Here is a 20,884-nt window from a genome sequence, read left to right as displayed (position 1 = left end):
AAATAGAAGCAAAATGTATGACAATATAAAGGGCTAGGGGTGTGAATGAAATTATAATGTTATAAGGTTCTTGCATTGGATATAAATATTAAAGTTTGATAAATTGAGAATATATAGCACAATCTCTAGAGCAACCACTAAAATACGTAAAACAAAGATCTTTAACTTTAAAGTCAATTATGGAGATAAAATAGAATACTAACAACTATTTTCAAGTAAATCAAAAGAAGGCAGAAAAGGAAGAACAAACAAATAGGATTAGGACAAATAGAAGACAAACAGAAGGAAGGTAGACTGAACTTCAACCCTATCTCTCATTATACTAAACTAGAGGCCCGGTGCACAAAAATTTGTGCACTCGGGGGGGAAGGGGGGGTCCCTCAGCCCGGCCTGTGCCCTCTCACAGTCTGGGACCCCTTGGGAGATAACGACCTGCTGGCTTAGGCCTGCCCCCGGGTGGCAGAGGGCAGGCCCAATCCCTAGGTGCAGCCCCTGGTCACGCTCAGGGTAGGGCCGATTGGGAGTTGGGGCACCGCCCCCTGTCACACTCAAGGCAGGGTTGATGGGGAGGTTGCGGTGCCACCCACTGTCACGCACAGAGCAGGGCCAATCAGGGGGTTGGGGTGCTGCCCCCTGTCACGCACAGAGCAGGGCCCATCAGGGGGGTTGGGGCTCCGTACCCTGTCACGCACAGAGCAGGGCCCATCAGGGGGTTGGGGAGCTCCCCCCTGTCATGCACAGAGTAGGGCCGATAGGGGAGTTAGGGCACTGCCCCCTGTCGCACACAGAGCCGCAGGGCGATCAGGGGGTTTGGGCACTGCCCTCTGTCACGCTGATCCGGTGCCAGGAGGCCTCGCGGCTCCACTGATCCTGGTGCTGGGAGGCATATTACCCTTTTACTATATAGAATAGAGGCCTGGTGCACGGGTGGGGGCCGGCTGGTTTGCCCTGAAGGGTGTCCTGGATCAGGGTGGGGGTCCCCACTGGGGTGCCTGGCCAGTCTGGGTGAGGGGCTGAGGGCTGCCTTCAGGCTGGTGATTGACCGAATCTCCCAACCACTCCTTTTTTTCTTTTTTTTTATTCTGGGCCAGCTTTAGCTCTGGCTCTAGCTCTGAGGCTTCTGCTGCTGGTTTGTTTGCCGTTCTATAATCGAAACAATGTATAACTTCAGCTCTGAGATCCCGGCCGGCTATATTTGTTACAAAGTTTCAAACTGTCGGTTGAGAGTTGGAGTCTGCAGTCCCTGCAGCAAGCAAGCCTCATGTTCGCTTCCAGCTGCCTGGCTGCCGGCCGCCATCTTGGCTGACAGTTAATTTGCATAAGGATACGCTGATTAGCCAATGGGAAGGGTAGCGGTTGTACGCCAATTACCATGTTTCTCTTTTATTAGTGTAGATGGGAATGATCTGAACATCTGTGTGTGGCCATCTTACCATGCTGGCATGAACAGTGAGAAAACTGGACAAATCATATAACAAGCCCTGCCTGCTAGATAACTATGAGAAGGTCTTCTGGAAAGAGGTCTTTATTTTAGTCCATCTGGTAACTTCACCGCAAGCCCATAATTTAAACTATCTCCTTAGATAAGTCAGTCTCTGCTTGGATGACTCAGGGAAGTGGATCATCTGTTGGGTTTGTGTCCAGGTAATGTCATGTGGTTAACAAACCTGTATCCTTGTAGGGAGAGGGATTCAGCCTTGTGCACTGCCCTGAGTATGGCTGCCTTGATCCATCCTAGTGTGTTCTGTGGTAAGCCTCCTAATGTCTGAGGGTGATAAAATTATGGGCCATTGTTTTACACTCACCTCATGGTCTCCCAACCAAATAGGGCCTCCTCTCAAGTACTTCTGGTGTCAACCTTCTCTGAGTCTCTAAGAAGCAAGAAGAGCCTTGTCATATCTATCTGGATGAATAAATGAAGGATTGAATGCGTGAGCAAACTGAAGAATATGCTCAAATATATTCTAAGCTACAAAAAGAACATAAAAATCACACACACACACACACACACACACACAAGACCAGAAAGAAACATATCATATAAACACTGGTTATTTGGGGTAGTGAGACTTTGTGATTATTTTTTCATTTACACTTTCCATTGTGCTTTTCATACTTCCCTATAATAAAAAACTATCTTCTCCTTCTTCATAGTCCTGGTGTCATGCATTTCTCCCTGGAATACTGAACTTTGAAGAGTGAATGGTCAGCCCTAACCGGCTTGGCTCAGCGGATAGAGCATTGGCCTGTGGACTCAAGGGTCCCAGGTTCAATTCCGGTCAAGGGCATGTACCTTGGTTGCAGGCACATCCCTAGTAGGGGGTGTGCAAGAAGCAGCTGATCGATGTTTCTAACTCTCTATCCCTCTTCCCTCTTCTCTGTAAAAAATCAATAAAATATATATATTTTTTAAAAAGAGTGAATGGTCATATCAAGCTCAGTTCCTACCAAACTTTCATTTGGTTGAGTGCCAATTATATGTAAGTAAACCCAGGACCGTGTAAAACCCAGTACCCCTGGGAACACTTTGCCTGCAGTGAAAGGTGTAGGATACCACCTGTGGGAGTCATTTGCTTTGCAGCGTTGCTCATCAAGTCACACTGTTCATACTTATAGTCACGGTGATGCCCCAGTCCTTAAGAAAGTTGTGATCCTAGTAACCTCATGACAAACAGTGCTTTCCATTCTGTGATCGAATTTTCATCTTTCCAAATAGTATCCCCCATGATGTTGAAAGTGTTGCCTTTTAAATTTATCTTTGCATCAATAGGAACTAAAGTGCAGGGTCCTAATAAAACAAGGGCAACTCCCAGAACAAGAACATGAATTCCACAAATGTTTATCCTTAACAGTGATTTTTAAGAATTCTACAGCAAAGACTCACATCAATAAGAAGTAACCTTTGAAGTAGCTACACTAGAACAAATTCTTGCACTACCTCAGTCTTTCCCTTCCTCGCTGTTTTTTTATTTGACAAGGCTTGATTTTAGGAACGTGGGCAAGAAAGTTGCACCTACAGCAAAAGAGATACTGAATTCCTGAGAGTGATTCCTGGGAATTAGGCTACGAAGTTATCTGTTCCTAGAGAAGAATTCACTTACAAAAGACAGGCCTCAACTGATAGAAAGAAGCCAGCTTATAGTTAGTTAAACACATTTGTAAATGGAAGACAACTTGGAGATACTGGACACTGTTTTAGAGGTCCCCCAACTCTTTGCTGTTAACCCTTCTCCAGGCTGCATAATGGAAACACATTTACACTTTTCCTAAAAGTGAAGGAAAATCCAGGAAATGACAGAGGGGAAAGAACAGACTATGAAGCTGGAAAATTGATAATGAAAGTCCTTTCTTCTAGGGTTTTCTGGATCAAAGATAATGTACATAAAGTGCCCATCAGTGTCAGGAACATAGTAGGTGCTCAATCAAATGGTATATGTTATTATTTGGGGCAGCCAGCTCTACCACATACCAGCTCTGGGTGCAAGATCTTAGTTCTATTGAAAAAGTAGAAATAATAATGGCAAAGACGAATTATATCATAGGTAATAAAACTAAAGCACTGGACCTCACAGGGTGTTATTCTGACCTTTGCAGTCTATAATCTATGATCTGATAAAGGGTGTCCTTAAAAATACTGTGGTATAGAACCAGATGAGGTTTACAACAAACAAGAGCTCAGTTACCACAGTAATTCTGATATTATTTTTGAAGTAAGAATATTAATGTTGATGTACATTATCTTCCATAACCCAGTGGGTTTTCAATTGTAGAAAAAGACTTATGAGATAAAGCTATAGTTTAGGATCAAAGCTAGCCTTATAGTGGAACTAATGCTCTCTGTTAAGCTAGAAAAACTAGTGCTTATAGAAATACAATGTAAAGATTCCTGATTTGCATGTTTTGAAAATCCCAAATTATCTTGTAGAAAATGGTAGGCACCATCAGAATATTGTGTTTTTCAACTTGACAAACACCATCTTATTATAGACCAGCAACCTTTTTCCATTATGAATTAAAAACACGGTAAAGTAGAATAAAGAGGAAGGAGTTCCAGTCAAGAGGGAGGTGTAGGTAAACATGGTACTTGGAACCTCCCACCACCACATCAAATTTACAGCTAATCTACAGAACAACCATCATTCAGAACCACCTGAAATCTAGCTGAATACAAGTCGTATAACTAAGAATATAAAGAAGCCATATCAAGACTGGCAGGAAGCGCTGAGATGTGGAATGGGCTGGTCCCATATCCTCATGTGGTGGTTTAAAATCAGAAGGGATGCAGAGGTCCCACATGAGAAGCAAAGGTACCTATCCCACACAAGGCCTCCCAGCACAGGGGTTCCAATGCCAAGAAGAAAAGTCCCCATAACTTTGACCTCTGAAAACCAGCTCAGCTTGTGGTTAAGTGAGACAGAGTTCCTCTTTAAGGACTCATGCACAGACTTAACTTCGACTCACTTGCTCTGAGCTCCAGTGCTGGGACATCAGGGACATAAAACAAAGAAACTGAGTTATCTACCATTGGGCAAGAGCTGGAGGGGCAGCTTCCTCCCAGACAGAAGTGCAAGTAGAGGCCATTGTTCCTCTTCTGGGCACTCCCCACACACAGCCCGCTGGCAGGTGCCGCATGAGTCTCCATCAATCTGGCCAACACTATTCACCCTGCCCTAGTAATTCCCTGAGACCCTATCCCACCCAATTTGCAGACCCAACCCAAGCCATTTCCAGTGGCTTTTTCATACAAAGAGCCTGTCTTGGCTCATGCTTCAAATTTTCCTAAAATCTCTCAAACAAGCAGCATCTGGCCACAGCATGCCCATACCTCTCATTAAGTGGCCCCAGACCCAGCAACAGTGACAGCTAGCCTTGGTTCACAGGTTGGCTTCTTGTGGGCACCTCCATGCCCAGCACAAGTAGCAGCCACCTGCAGATTACTTTGTAGCTCATGCAGGTGGCCCTAGACAGGGTATAGGTAGCAGCTGACTTTGGCCAATGCACCTGGTTTCAGTTCACGAGAGTTTTAGATCGTGTCAAAGCACCACTCAAACTCCTCTATAAGGGAGAGATTCAGCAGGCACCAGAGCCCTACTGAAGTAAGTCCTGCTTCATGGGGTCGGCCCCTGCACTGTGGATCCTCCACTGTGGTCACAGCCAGTCCTCACAGCCAATTGGTCTGGGGGTAAATTCCTCCCACCGAGTTACCAACAATAATCAAGGCTCAACTACAACAGGTGGGTGTACACAGACCACATGAGGAAGCACAACTGGAGTGCTTAACTAGAGAGAATGGGGAAGCTGTGCTACTGGACTCTACAGGACACCTACTAAATAAGGCCACTCTACCAAGCCCGGGTGAGATAGCAGCTCTACCAAATACATATAAACAAACACAGGGAGGCAGCCAAAATTAGGAAACAAAGAAATAGGTCACAAATGAAAGAACGGAACAAAACTCCAGAAAAAGAACTAAACAAAATGGAGACAAACAATCTACTAGATGCAGAGTTCAAAACACTAGATATAACGATGCTCAGGGAACTTAGAGGAAGAGTAAATGGACTTAGTGAGAACTTAAAAAAGAGATAAGAAACACAAAAACGCAGTTAGAAAGACTAAAAAAGAACTGGTCAGAAATAAAGGATATAATAACTAAAATGAAGAATACATTACAAGGAATCAACAGTAGAGCAGATGAAGCAGATGATTAAATCAGAGATTTGGAAAATATGAAAGCAGAAAACACCCAAGCAAAAAAAAGAAAGAAGCAAAAAAATTTAGGATAATATAAGGAGTCTTTGGGACAAATTCAAGCATACCAACATTTGCATTATGGAGGTGCCAGAAAAAAAAGAGAGGAAGCAAGATTTTGAAAACCTATGTGAAAAAATATTTACAGAAAACTTTCCTAACCTAATGAAGGAAACAGACATACAAGCCCCTGAAGTGAAGAGAATCCCAAACAAGATGAACTCAGAGGCCCACACCAAGATTCAGCATAATTAAAATGCCAAAGATTAAAGAGAGAATCTTAAAAGCAGCAAGAGAAAAGCAGTCAGTAACCTACAAGGGCGTTCCCATAAGATCGTCAGCTGATTTCCCAACAAAAACTTTGCACACCAGAAGAGTTTGGCACAAGATATTCAACATGATGAAAAGCAAGGACCTACAACCAAGATTACTCTACCCAGTAAAGCTATCATTTAGAATCAAAAGATAGATAAAGAGCTTCCCAGACAAGAAAAAGCTAAAATTTCATCACTACCAAACCAATATTAGAAGAAATGTTAAAGGGTCTTCCTTAAGAAGAAGAAAACAATAAAAAATATAATAAAATGGCAATATATACCTATCTATCAATAATTATTTTAAATGCAATTGGATTAAATGCTCCAATCAAAAGACACATGGAGGGCCCTGGCCAGTGTGGCTCAGTTGGTTGAAATGTTGTCCTGTACACCAAGTGTTGATTTCAGGCTGGATACTTACCCAGGTTGTGGGTTCGATCCCCAGTTGTGGCACATGCGGGAGGGAGCTGACCCATGTTTCTCTCTCACATAGATATTTCTCTCTTTCTGTCTCTCTAAAATCAATTTTAAAATTTAAAAGAAAAAGACATGTGGAGGCTAAATGGATAACAAAACAAGGCCTTACATATGCTGTCTACAAGAGACTCACTTCAGATCAAAAGATACAGATAGACTGAAAATAAAGGGATAGAAAAGATATTTCATGAAAATGAAAACAAACAAACAAGCAAAAAGCTAGGGTAGCTATACTTATACAAGACAAAATAGACTTTAAAACAAAGGCTATACAAGAGACAAAGAAGGACCCAGCAATTCCACTTCTGGGTAGTTATCTGAAGAAACCCAAAACACTAAATCAGAAAGATGTATACATTCATGTGTTCACTGCAGCATTATTTATAAAAGCTAAGATATGGAAGTTACCTAAGTGTCTTTGAATAGATGAATGGATAAAGAAGTGTGCATATAGGTATACAATGGAATATGACCCAGCCACAAAAAGAATGAAATCTTGCGGTCTGCAACAGCATGGATGGACCTAGAGAGTAGTATGCTGAGTGAAATAAATCAGACAGATGAAGACAAACACCATATGATTTAACTAATATGTGGAATCTAAAAAAACAAAATAAACAAAGAAATAGAACAGAAACAGACTCATAGATACAGAGAACATTTTGATGGTTGCTAGGTGGGAGTGGGTAGAGGGGATAGGCAAAATAGGTAAAGGGATTAAGAAGTGCAAATTTGTAGTTACAGAATATTCACAGGGATGTAAAGTATAGAATAGGGAATATAATCAATAATACTGTAATAACTATTTATGGTGCTAGGTAGGTACTATAATTATCAGTGGATAACTTCATCTATACTAATAATAGAGGAATATGCAAATTGTCTGGGATGCCATCACAGTAACAGTAATGACTGAGCAGCAGGCTTCATGGAGCAACAAAGCCGGCAGGGGGGGCTAATAAGGGACAACCAAATGACTGAACAGCAGGCTGCGTGGGGTGATCAGGCCAGCAGGGGAGGCAGTTGGGGTGACCAGGCCATCAGGGGGCAGTTGGGGGCAACCAGACCGGCAGGGAGGGCAATGAGGGGCGACCAGGCTGGTGGGGGGGGGCAGTAAGGGGCGACCATGCTGGTAGGGGAGGCAGTTAGGGGTGACCAGGCCAGCAGGGAGGCCAGTAAGGAGCTATCAGGCCGGCAGGCAGAGGTGGTTAGGGGTGATCAGGCTGGCAGGCAGGTGAGCAGTTAGGAGCCAGCAGTCCCGGATTGTGAGAAGGATGTCTGATTGCAGGGATTGGGCCTAAACCGGCAGTCGGACATCCCCGGAGGGGTCCCAGATTGGAGAGGGTGCAGGCTGGGCTGAGGGGACCCCTCCCCCTGCCCGTGCACACATTTCATGTACCAGGCCTCTAGTAAGTTATATAAATGTCTAATCTCTGGATTGTACACCTGAAACTAATATAATATTGTATGTCATCTGTAATTGAAAAATAAAAATTATTTAAAGTAAAACAAAAGTTAAACTGATTCTATTGACCTACTTCTAAAACTGTTGAAGAGATAGGAGATATGATACAAACACACAAACACACACAGAGAATATGTTATATACTAGTGGCCTGGTGCATGAAATTCGTGCATGTGGGGGGTGTCCCTCAGCCCAGCCTGCACCCTCTACAATCTGAGACCCCTCAAGGGATGTCCGAGTTGGACATTCCTCTCACAATCAGGGACCACTGGCTCCTAACCGCTCACCTGCCTGCCTGATTGCCCCTAACCTCTTCTGCCTGCCAACCTGATCGCCCCCTAACCACTCCCCTGCTGGCCTGATTGATGCCTAACTGCTCCCCTGCCAGCCTGTACACCCCCAGCTGCCCTCCCCTACCAGCACCCTGAGAGTTTCTTAAATGGAAGCACAGCTACTTCAGCTAAGTGTGTAATGTTAAATTAGGCCACCTGGAGTCCAGATGCATAAGTTACTTCAAATAAACATTTTTGGGGTGTGTGAAAATTTAAGTCTCTAATATTGAGAGGAAAAAACTATTGCTTTAAAATAATGACAACACCTATTTCAAATATTGTAATGAAAGTATGAAAAAAAAACCCTCACATAAAAAGGCTGCAAAAATGTAATTTTACTTTGAAGACAAAATAACAGGTTTCTTTCAGGCCACATCCTAAAAAGGTAGCTGCTTTTTTATGTCTTAGGCCTATACAAAGATCTTGAAGACCCCTGACCCTGCCTTCTGAAGATTTTAGGTTAACACGTTTGTCTTAAAAACTGTGAGGTGCCTAATTTTTAAAAACAACCGGCCACATCCCCTTCCTCAACCATATTGTTTCATCATACAAGTTATACTTTATAAACAGCCTTGATGTGCTACACACGTGCAAAAAGTACACAAAGTGGGTAAACTACTTTGCCTTAGAAGTATATATTTAGTAATCACTTAGTTACATTTTATTTTTGTGAAATGAGAACTGATCGACCAAACCTTTCAAAAAGACCCACCAGACGATAAATATCACCATCCATATGTTTGAGTCACAGTACATTTGGGCATAATGTGAACTGGGATCTGTTTCTCGGCAGGTTCCATTGGGGCTTTGGCATTTCTGTGCTTCCTGGTGGCGTCTGGCTGTGTGGGATGGCCAAGCTGGTGCTCCAGTGGCTGCCTATTCCCTGAGCCCAAGAAGACTGCAGTAAAATACGGAGAAAAGATTGCATCGTAAGCAAGTTCAGGCTGCCCCATTTCAACCTTAAGGAATAAACAGCACCCATCACATATGGTGTCCTTTCAATGGAAACACAGAGAGCGCTGCCCAGAGCATGCATGGTGCTGGCTTCACAGGGGCCCACAGACCAGGGGCCACAGACCAGCAGCAATGGCCACTTGTGGGTGATGTCGTGAAGTCCTGATGCTGAGGTGACGCCCGGGGTGAGTCGGACTGCCACGGCCACGCCTGGCCCACGTCTGGGCCTATGCCCCATAGTGAAGCCTGTGGTTGGGCACCAACAGGCAGCTTGGGGAACTGACAGCCATGTCAGTACCGCCGCAGTTTATGCACATTTAAACCATCGGCGTTCTTCCGGAAAGAAGGGCTTTTTCTCCTACACTGGACGGCCATTCTCCCCTCGCAACACCCAAGGACCTGGGGCCTACCTGGCACCCCAGCTTCTCTGACCCCGCGGGCCACTGCCTTATCAGCTCCACACCTCTTCGGCCCTCTGAGCAGCCCGCCGGTGCCATCCAGCATGGTCCGTCCATCTGAAGGGCCCCTGAGGCCGCCCGGCCACACGTGCTCGGACTTCTCCTGCCCGGGCTCCACTTTCCCTGTGCCTGAAGGTGGGCCCAGTCTGCCTGCGCAGAGCTGCGCTTCGGTGACTGCACTTCGAGAAGCTGCCCTTTCTTTATTTTTAAAAGACTGCACTGCACACGCCGGGCCCCAGCGCTGCCCCAGCCTGGGTGAGGGGCTGCCAGTGGTTTGCAGGCCAGCAGTGCCCCCAATCATGGTGGGGGTCCCCTCTGGGGTGCTGGGCCGGCCTGGGCTAGAGGCCACCGGCGGTATGAAGGCTGGCCATGCCCCCTATCCAGACGGGGTCCCCTCATGGTGACCGGTTGTCCGTCTGGTCATTTAGGTCATGATGGCCCTAGTCTATTATTCGTATAGACTAGTGGCCTGGTGCATGAAATTCTTGCACTGAGGGGGCGATTCCCTCAGCCCAGTCTGCACCCTCTCCAATTGGAGGCCTCTTGGGGGATGTCTGACTCGCAATCTGGGACTGCTGGCTCCTAACCGCTCACCTGCCTGCCTGATAGCCCCTAACCCAGTGATGGCGAACCTTTTGAGCTCGGCGTGTCAGCATTTTGAAAAACCCTAACTTAACTCTGGTGCCATGTCACATATAGAAATTTTTTGATATTTGCAACCATAGTAAAACAATGACTTATATTTTTGATATTTATTTTATATATTTAAATGCTATTTAACAAAGAAAAATCAACCAAAAAAATGAGTTCGTGTGTCACCTCTGACACGCGTGTCATAGGTTCGCCATCACTGCCCTAACCGCTTGCCTGCCTGCCTGATTGCCCCTAACCGATTGCCTGCCTGCCTGATCTCCCCTAACTGCTCACCTGCCTGCCTGATTGCTCCTAACTGCCTCTGCCTCGGCCCTCACACCCAGGACCCAGGCTTCCCTCCCTCTGGCTGGCTGCAGGCACTCTGGATCCTGGGTGGCTTTGCCAGGGCCCTGGCTTTGTCAGGAAGGACGTCCGGAAGACATCTGGTCTATCCAGTCTAATTAGCATATTACCCTTTTATTAGTATAGATAATTTTATGTCTATTTATAAATTTCACCATCTGTCTGAAAGAGCTAAGCATCTTTCCAAAGTGCTCAGCAAGAAGTAGTTTGCTTAGCTGTAGAGACTATGTGGGTGGCATAAACCTTTTTCTAAAGTACTTTTTGGATTAAACACACAAAAAATAGTGGTCCCAATCCTTGGAAAGATGTCTAGTTTGGGGGGCTTATATCTTTCTACATCATGTCAGAGACAGTTTTCCCAATTCCTAGTATAGAAGAATTGTTCAGTTTTCAAAGGTTAACTAGTAAACTATGGAAGCTTTCCTTGTGAAAGGTGGACTTCCTCACTTCGTCAAGACCGGTTTCTTAGCATGGCACCTGGACACTGGTTTCCAGATCCTAGACTCAGAAAGAAATACATTGTTTCCTTCTAAGATCATATGGCCTTAGTGGCAGGTTTCTGAACCCTGTAACTATCAAAATCTGAATTGTATCAAGTTGGATAAGTCTTTTGTGGTAAGTTTAACATGACATGTCTCAAGGTTTCAAAGGAGCTCCATGTCCTGGGATCCCACATCTGTGGAGAATTCTCTTTTCTTCCTGATAGAAAGTACCATTTTCTTGAAACATAGTTGCTCTTTCAATTGCATTTGGAAAACTTAAAAATCCTGCTGGAGGGAAACTCTCAGGTCTGTCAGACAAGAAGCACAGTGCCCGACACAGGTGGGTTTACAGGACTGACTGGGAACCAAGGCAGAGGCTCCAGGACACAGACTTGACTCTACATGAGAAAGAACCTCCTAGGTCAAGATTACCCACACATCAAATAAGCACCCTGGGAGGTGTAAGAACTTGTCTCTGTAGAGATTTGAGAGAGAGATCAGATGGCTGGTTAGACTAGAGTGATCACTGGCTGCTCACCAAAGTTACCTGGGATTCCTGTTTAAAATACAAATTCCTGAGCCCTGTCCCAGAGATTCTGATTTAGACAGTCAGGGGTGGGCAAACTTTTTGACTCGAGGGCCACAATGGGTTCTTAAACTGGACCGGAGAGCCGGAACAAAAGCATGGATGGAGTGTTTGTGTGAACTAATATAAATTCAAAGTAAACATCATTACATAAAAGGGTACGGTCTTTTTTTTTTTTTAGTTTTATTCATTTCAAACGAGCCGGATCTGGCCCGCGGGCCGTAGTTTGCCCAGGGCTGGTTTAAGATATGAAAAAACTATTTTTAACAATAGTGCCCTAGTGAATCCAATTAACTCTGGGTGTTATACATTTCTTCTGGAAGGGTTGGAGGGTGTCAAAGATTGAAGTGGGTGGCTGGTAATGGGTGGGGGTTTGGGGGAGGAATGAACAACACAGGCCAGTCTGAAAGGTGTGGTGTCATCTGAGAGCCCTGCTCAGCAATGAGACTAGGAAGCAGAGCATGACTTCCAGGCTGGTATCAGCCTGTGGAGTGCTGGTGAAGGTTTAGCACCAACACAATCACCAAAAACAAAAAGCAAAAACCCACCTAATTTTTTAGCCTAGCCAAATTTTGGATATTCATACATGTAATACATTATAGTGTATGGCCAATTTCAAGCAATCAATTTGACATTATTGAACATAGAACTGGAAAGAGATGCCCACAACTGGTCCACATGGCCCAAAATGAGGCAGCTCCGGCCCACAACTGAGCCAGCATAGCCACCCAGGGGTCAGTGGGAGAGTCCTTGAGTCCACCATTCATCTAGGAAAGGGTATTGAGAAGAGAGCTAAGAGCTGTGAGTTCAGGGCTCCTCTACTTGGAGCACCCCAGGTCTAAGGGTGGGCTCATGGTCCATTTGTGTGTTCAAGTGCAATGAGCATGGATTATCAACACACTAGAATACAAAACTTGAAATTCAGTTGAAGGTAGGGATGTGGACAGAAAAGGTGAAGACAAGGAATTTTTCTTTAAGGATGGAAGAGAGACCTGAGAAGTCTCAAAGGAAAAAAGCAACGAAGAGGCAGAGATGATTGATGCAACCAAGTCTAGGAAGTGTGGGGAAGAGAAGAGAGGGGCAAAGCTGAACAAGTGGGTCCATATGGCCGATTATACCAGAAAGAGACACACAGAGAGAAGAATTAGTGATACTGGATTGAGGACATGTCCAGGTATTGATAAGTATTGAAGTTAGGTACACACAGAATGAGAGCACACATAGTTCATCACATTATTTCTATGTTTGTGTACATTTAAAATTTTCCATAGTAAAAAGTGTTTCAATCCCATAGACATACTCTTAAAACCTGTTATTTTGGTAAAATATAACCTACATACAGAACATTTCATCAAACATAAATGCATATTTAATATAATAAATAACTAAAAGGTAAACATGCCTATATAGTAAACACCCAAGTCAAGAAATAGAATATTGATAGCACTAGAACTTACCCCATCCTTTTAAAATTTTTTATTGTTGACACTACTGCAGATGTTCCCCATTCCCCCCCCCCCACTTTGCCTCTCTCTGCCCCAGCCCCTGCTCCCCCATCCCTTGAACCTCATCTCACTATTACCAGTGTCCATGAGCTTTGCATATATGTTTTTTGGCTAAACCCTTCACCTTAGTTTAACCTGTTGGTGCCACTCCTTTCCCCTCTGACATTTGTCAGTCTGTTCTATGTATCCATGCCTCTGGTTCTACTATATTCTTCAGTTTATTTTGTTCATTAGATTCCACACATTAGTGAGATCCTACGGTATTTTTCTTTCTCTGACTGGCTTATTTCACTTAGCATAATAATCTCCAGGTCCATCCTTACTGTCACAAAAGGTAACAGCTGCATAGTATTCCATGGTGTAAATGTACCACAGCTCTTTGATACACTCATCTACTGATGAACACTTGGGTTGTTTCCAGAGTTTAGCTATTGTAAATAACACTGCTGTGAACATAGGGGGCATATATTCTTTCTGATTGGTGTTTGGAGATTATTAGGCTATCTACACTAATAAAAGAGAAACATGGTAATGGTAATTAGCGTACGACCGCTACCCTTCCCATTGGCTAATCAGCATATCCTTATGTTAATTAACTGTCAGCCAAGATGGCGGCCAGCAGCCATGCACTGAAGCAAACAGGGAGGCTTGCTTGCTCCAGTGAGGCGGACTCCAATGTTCCCCGCCTGCCGCTGCTGGCCTCTCAGCTGCAACTCTAAGCAACTATGTACTATGTTGCAAATATAGAAGCTAAACAAAACCCCAGAAACCGGCTTTCATTCAGCCGGGCTTCAGCCAGCCGGACCGCAACATTGTATCGATGTTTTCAGCAGCCGAGGCCTCAGAGCTAAAGCTGGCCCAGAATAAAAAAGAAAAAAAAGAAAAAAAGGAGCGGTTGGGAGCTTCAGTCACCAGCTTCTGGAAAACAGCCCTCAGCCCCTCACCCAGACTGGCCAGGTACCCCAGTGGGGACCCCCACCCTGATCCAGGAAACCCTTCAGGGCAAACCAGCCAGCCCCCACCCATGCACCAGGCCTCTATTCTATATAATAAAAGGGTAATATGCCTCCCGGCACTGGGATCAGCGGAGCAGCGAGGCTCCCGGCACCGGGATCAGCGTGACAGGGAGCAGCGCCCAAACCCCCTGATTGCCCTGTGGCTCTGTGAGTGACGGGGGCGGGGCCACAACCTCCCTATCCACCCTGCTCTGTTTCTGACAGGGGAAAGCGCCCCATCCCCCTAATCATGTGTTTGAGCATTTTTAAGGTTTTTTATTGTAGTTGATTTCTAGTTTCATGCCACTGTGATCTAAGAGGTTGCTTAGTATCATTTTAATCTTCTTGAATATATTAAGACTTATTTTGTGCCCTAACATGGGGTCTACCCTTGAGAATGTTCCATGTGCACTTAAGAAGAATGTATGTTCTGCAGTTTGGGGATAAAATGTTCTGTAAATATCAATTAAATCCATCTAATTTTGTGTGTGATTTAAAATTGCTGTTTTTGTGTTCATTTTTTGTCTGGAAGATCTACCCAGCAGTGATAGTGGGATGTTAAGTGCTCTACTATGACTGTATTGCTGCACATCTCTACCTTAAACTCCACCAAGAGTTTTTTATATATACTAGAGGCCCAGTGCACAAAAATTCGTGCACGGGGGGTGGGGGGGTCCCCTCAGCCCAGCCTGCACTCTCTCCAATCCAGGAGCCCTTGGGGGATGTCCAACTGCCAGTTTAGGCCCGGGAATCGGGCCCAAACCAGCAGTCAGACATCCCTCTCACAATCCAGGACTGCTGGCTCCTAATTGCTCACCTGCCTGCCTGCCTGATCGCCCCTACCTGCCCCCGCTGCATCCTGATCACCCCTAACTGCCTCTGCCTGCCGGCCTGATCACCCCTTATTGGCCCTCCTGCCGGCATGGTTGCCCCTAAGTGCCCCCTCCCTGCTGGCCTGGTTGCTCCTAACTGCCCCCCATGCTGGCCTGGTCACCTGTTACTGCCACCCCTGCCAGCCTGGTTGCCCCCAACTGCCACCCCCTGCTGGCCTGGTCGCCCCCAACTGCCCCCCCTGCTGGCCTGGTTGCCCCCAACTGCTCTCCCTGCTGGCCTGGTTGCCCCTCATGACCTGCTGTTCAGTCATTTGGTCATCCCTCACTAACCCCCCTGCCAGCCTAGTCGCCCCACGCAGCCTGCTTATTCAGTCGTTTGGTCGTCCCTCACTAACCCCCCTGCTGGCCTGGTCGTATGCAGCTATCTGATGAGGATGTGAGGGTCAGTTTGCATATTACTTATTTATTATATAGGATATTTAGGCACTCCTATATTGGGTGCATATATGTTTACAAGGCTTTTGTCCTTTTGTTGAATTGATCCCTTTAGTATTATTTAGTGACCTTTGTCTCTTTTATGGCCTTTGTTTTGAAGTCTATTTTGTGAGATATGTGTATTGCTACTTCAACTTTTTTTTAATGTTTCCATTTACATAGAATATTCTTTTCCATTCTCTAATTTCAGTCTGTGGGAATCTTTTGTTCCAAGGTGGGTCTCTTGTAGATATGGGTCTGGTTTCCTATCCATCCAGTTACCCTATGTCTTTTGATTGGAGGATTTAATCCATTTACATTTAAGGCTACTATTTGTAGGTACTTATTTATTGCCATTTTTTTCTTCACACCTATGTTCTCCTCTCTCTCTTTCTTCTTCTTAAGGCAGTCCCTTTTACATTTATTGCAATGCTGATTTTGTGGAAATTAATTCTTTTAGTTTTTTTGTTTGTTTGTTTGTTTTTTGGTCTTACAAGGTCTTTATTTTGCCCTTAATTTTACTTTGTATATGTCATGCCAATCCCTTCCGGCCTGAAGTGTTTCTGTTGGAAAATCAGCTGACAGTCTTATGGAAACTCCCAGTTAACTAACTGTCTTTCAGTTGCTGACTTTAAGATTCTGTCTTTAACATTTGCCATTTTAATTATGATGTGTCTTGGTGTGGATCTCTTTGTATTCATCTTGATTTGGACTCCCTGTGCTTCCTGAACTTGTGTGACTTTTCCCTTCACAGGGTTAGGGAAGTTTGCTGTCATTATTTCTTCCAATGGGTTTTTTATTCCATTGGATATTGTTATGTGTCATGTTTCCCAAAGTTCTCTTAAAGTATCTTCATTTTTATTTTAATTCTTTTTTCTTCTTATTGTTCTGATTGGGTGTCTTTTCCTACCTTGTCTTCCAAATCACTGATTCAATCCTTTATTTCATCCAGCCTACTTTTAATTACTTCAAGTGTATTATGTCAGATATGGTATTCTTCATTTCCAATTGGTTCTCATTCATGGTTTATATATTTCTTTTTATGATGATGTATTTCCCACTAAGTTCTTTGTAGTTCTCACTACACTTCTTGAGCATTCTTATAACTATTACTTTGACCTTTAAATTGCTTGCCTCCATTTCATTTAGCTCTTTTTCTGGAGATACTTCCTTTTCTTTCATTTGGGGGTTGTTTGTCTCTCAATTTTAGCTGTCTCCTTGTGTTTGTTCTATGTATTATATAGAACTGCTATGACTCCCAGTCTTCGTGCGGTGGCCTTATGTAGTAAGTGCCATGTGGGGCCCAGTGGTGCAGTCTCCTTGATCTCCTTAGCAGGGTGCTCTAGGAATGTCCCTTGTGTAGCTTATTTGGGCTCTCCTATTGTAATTTGGTCTTGATTGTTGTTGTCCTGTTCGTGGGTGGTATCTCCCCTCAGGCTGGCTAACTGTGAAGCTCAACTCTGTCCTTATTGTGTGTGTGTATACAGGTACTGACAGAGCAAAACAAAACAAAACAAAACAAAACAAAAGAAGAAGAAAAACATACAAAGGAACCCAACAACAACAGCAAAAACAAACACAAAAGAAAATAGAATTAGGAAAGAGAAGAATAATACAAGAAAAAAAAATATGAGAAGAAAAGGGGGGAGAAAAATAATATGAAAGGGAAAAGGGGAAAGAAAAAAGTAATAATAAAGAATAAGAAAAGAAAAATGGTAAAAAAAATTGAAAAGAATAAAAAAATTATAGAGGAAAAAATAAGATAGAAAGAAAATGAAAAATGAGCAAGAAAAGGAAAGAGAAAAATAAAATTATGAAAGAAAAAGAGAAAAATAATAACAACACAATAAAAAGGGAAATAATGAAGAAAAAAACTGTGAAGTTTGTCTTGCCAGAGTTTAGTGCCTGCTGGTATCTCCCTTTGGATCCTACTCTTGTCTGAGGCTGTTTTGTATGCCAGTTTTGGGACTTTCAGGAGGTACCTTGGTGTTAGCCAGTGTCAGAAGCTGTCCACGTTTGGCTCTCAGCAGCCTCTTCAAAGCTTCAAGTGATCCATGGTTTGTGGCTGCCTCTGCTGGGCTTGTGCACAGGAGGGGCCAATCTGCGCTCCAAGGTTGGCTTTTTAACAGCATGGGGCTGAGGGGAGGGTCAGCAAATGTGCCAAGACACCTTGGGATCCACCTCCACCTGCTTCCATCTGCCAGCCAGCTCCCCAACTGTCACTGAAAGGGCTTTTGGCAGAATTGGGAGGATAGGACCTCTGGATCTCTCATGGGGGGGAGGTGCTGTTCAGACTTCAGGGATGATGGTGTGTTTCCCTGTCCTAGAGCCAAATGTCTGTGTCTGTCTCAGAATATTTTCCTGACCTCAGCAGTGCCGAGCCCCTTGTAGGCAGGCTGGTCAGTCTGCTGTAACTCCATGTGATGGCCCAGAGCTGTAGGCTTAAACTCTGCTGCTGCCTCCTCAGCAGTAGTCAAGATACAGGGTGGGCAAGCAAGATTCTAGTGGGATAAGCTATATCCCAGAGGGTGGAGTAATTACCTTTCCCCAGACTGCCTCTGCTGGGAAGAGCTTGCTCCTCAGGAAAAATGGCAGCTGCAGTATGGGGGAGGATGACTGAGCATAGGTATCCCGGTAGTCACTCTCCCACATCTCTGCCCAATGCCTCCCACCCCAGATTCTTCTCAAGAAACTCCAATCCACACTTCCTTTCCTCTGCCAAAGCCCAGGATGAGTGGTTGTGAACAAATATCCTGAGCCCTGGCCCTTTAAAAAAAAAGTGGCTTTGTCTCCAGCAGGCTCCATCACTCCCTGGTGATTAGAAGTCCTGGTCCTGGTTGTTGTGCGAATGTCTGTTCCTGGCTCTGGTGCTCTGGGCTGGTGAGCCCAGCCTGGGGTCCAGGCCTCCTTCCTCTCAGGGAGAATCACCCCCACCCCGAGCTAAAAGGTGCCTCCTTACCTTTGCCTTGCCCCTTGTGGGAACTGGGCCAGTCCCTCTCACAACCCCACCCTTCCTACCAGTCTTGAGGTTGTATTTGGCCTTCCTTATTTAAAAGTCTCCTCCTCAACTACTCTTCAGTTGGTAATTCAGGGTAAATGTTCCCCAATTTAGTTTTATTTCCAGTTTGGCTCTGGGAGGAGGTGTGAGAAAGATCCACTTACTGCTCTGTCATCTTGAAACGCACCCCATTCTCTTTTTTAATGACTCACAGAAGTTACATAATTCTGAGCGTAAGTCCTTTGTCAATTGCTTAATTTGCAAACCTCTTCTTCCATTATGGAACTTGATTTTTCACTCTCTTTCGGTGTCTTTTGATGAATACAATTTTGGGATGTTAATGTAATCAAAGTTTGAATCTTTAAAATATATTTGTATTGATTTCAGAGAGGAAAGGGGAGGGAGAGAGAGAAACATTAATGATGAGAGAGAATCATTGATTAGTCCCCTCCTGCATGCCCCACACTGGTGATTGAGCCACAAACTTGGCATATGCCCTGACCAGGAATCAAATTGTGACCTCCTGGATCATAGGTTGATGCTCAACCATGAGCCACACTGGCCAGGCAAGATTTGAATCTTTAAATCTTTTTCATTATTGTTAACATTTTTGGTGTCTTGTTTAAGAAACACTTCTACCCTCAAGATCATGGATATAAGAATACTCTGTATTACCTTCTAAATGTGCTATTGTTTTACTTTCACATTTACTTGTATTACCCACCTTTAGCCAGTTTTGTGTATGATAGGAGTAGGGGTCCAATGTCCTTTTTTTTTCATAGGGTTGCCAATTCTCTCATTTCCTGTTATTCTTTCATGCCATAAATCAAGTGTATGTTCTGGGCCCTTATCATATTGTAGTAAGCTATCTTTATGCCAAAACTATATCACCTTAATCAATAAAGTTTTATAATAAATGTCAAATCCTGCCTCATTTTTTTGAGAGTGACTTGGCTTTTTAGCAGTAACACTTGAAAGAACTTATCATGTTACACATACCACATCCTGACACACACAAATATTGAAATGACATCAAATCTGTAAGACCAATCTGGTAAGAATTGACATTATGAGAATCTTGAGTTTTCTATACATAAACATGGTACATGTCTCCATATGCCACTAAAGTCCTCTTTAATAGCTGTCAATAATGTTCTATAATTGTAACAACAGAGGTCTTTAATACCTTTTGCTTGCCTTTTCCTAGAAACTTCACTCTTTTTGAGAACCAAGACCGGTACTCGCCACCTCCGACAACCACATTAAAATTACAACTAAAATACAGAACAACCATCATTCAGAACAGCCTGGAATCTGGTTGAATGAAAATCCTATGACAAGAGAAGTAAAGAAGAAAGCACACTGAGACTTGTAGATGGGGCAGAGGCATAGAATGGGCTGGTCTGACACCCATGTGTGGCGTTTTTTTAACCAGGAGGCATATATAGGCTGTGGAGGCCTCCCATGAGGAGCAAGGGGTCCTAGCCCCAGACTAGACCCCTCAGCTCAAGGTTCCAGTGCTGTGAAGAGAAGCCCCCATAACTTCAGGCTGTAAAAACCAGTGGTGATTGTGGCCCAGTGACACAGAGGCTGGGGGAGTCCCAGGCAATTCCTCTTAAAGGGCTGGCACACAGATTTACTTGGTCTCACTCCCTTTGAGCTCTAGCACTAGGAAAGTGACTTTGTGAGATTCAGGGGTATATCAGGAGGAACTGGATTGTCTGGCAATGGGGAAATAACTTAGGGGCAGCTTTCTCACAGACAAAAGTGCTGACAGAGGTCATTGTCCCTATGCTGAGACCTCCCTTGTCACAGAGCAGACTGGCAGGTGCCATATCTGAGTTTCCATCAGCCTGGCTCACACTGTTCACTCTGCCCTGGTGATTCCTTGAGATCCTGCCTCACCCAATTTGCAGCCTCACCCAAGCTGTTTGTAGCAGCTTTTCTATATGAATGGCCTGTCCTGGCTCAGGCTTCAGACTTTCCTAAAATCTCTCAAACAAGCAGCAGCTGGCATCAGCGTGTCCAAAACCTATCAATAAGAGGCCCCAGACCTGGAACTAGCACAAACTGGACTTATTTCACAGTTTGGCCTCTCCTGGACACTTCCAAGCCCAACACAAGTAGCAGCCATCTGCAGATCACTCTGTCGCTCCTGACGGATGGCCCCAGAGAGAGCATAGGCAGTGACTGACTTTGCATCTCCAGAGGGGCCCCAGAGCCAGTGCACCCAGTGAACAGCTTCAGACCATAGCAGATTA

This window comes from Myotis yumanensis, unplaced genomic scaffold, assembly GCF_028538775.1.
Source record: "Myotis yumanensis isolate MYYU_CA2020_CCGP unplaced genomic scaffold, mMyoYum1.0.hap1 SCAF_3, whole genome shotgun sequence".
In the NCBI taxonomy this organism is placed as follows: Eukaryota; Metazoa; Chordata; class Mammalia; order Chiroptera; family Vespertilionidae; genus Myotis; species Myotis yumanensis.
This window is presented reverse-complemented; position numbering follows the sequence as displayed.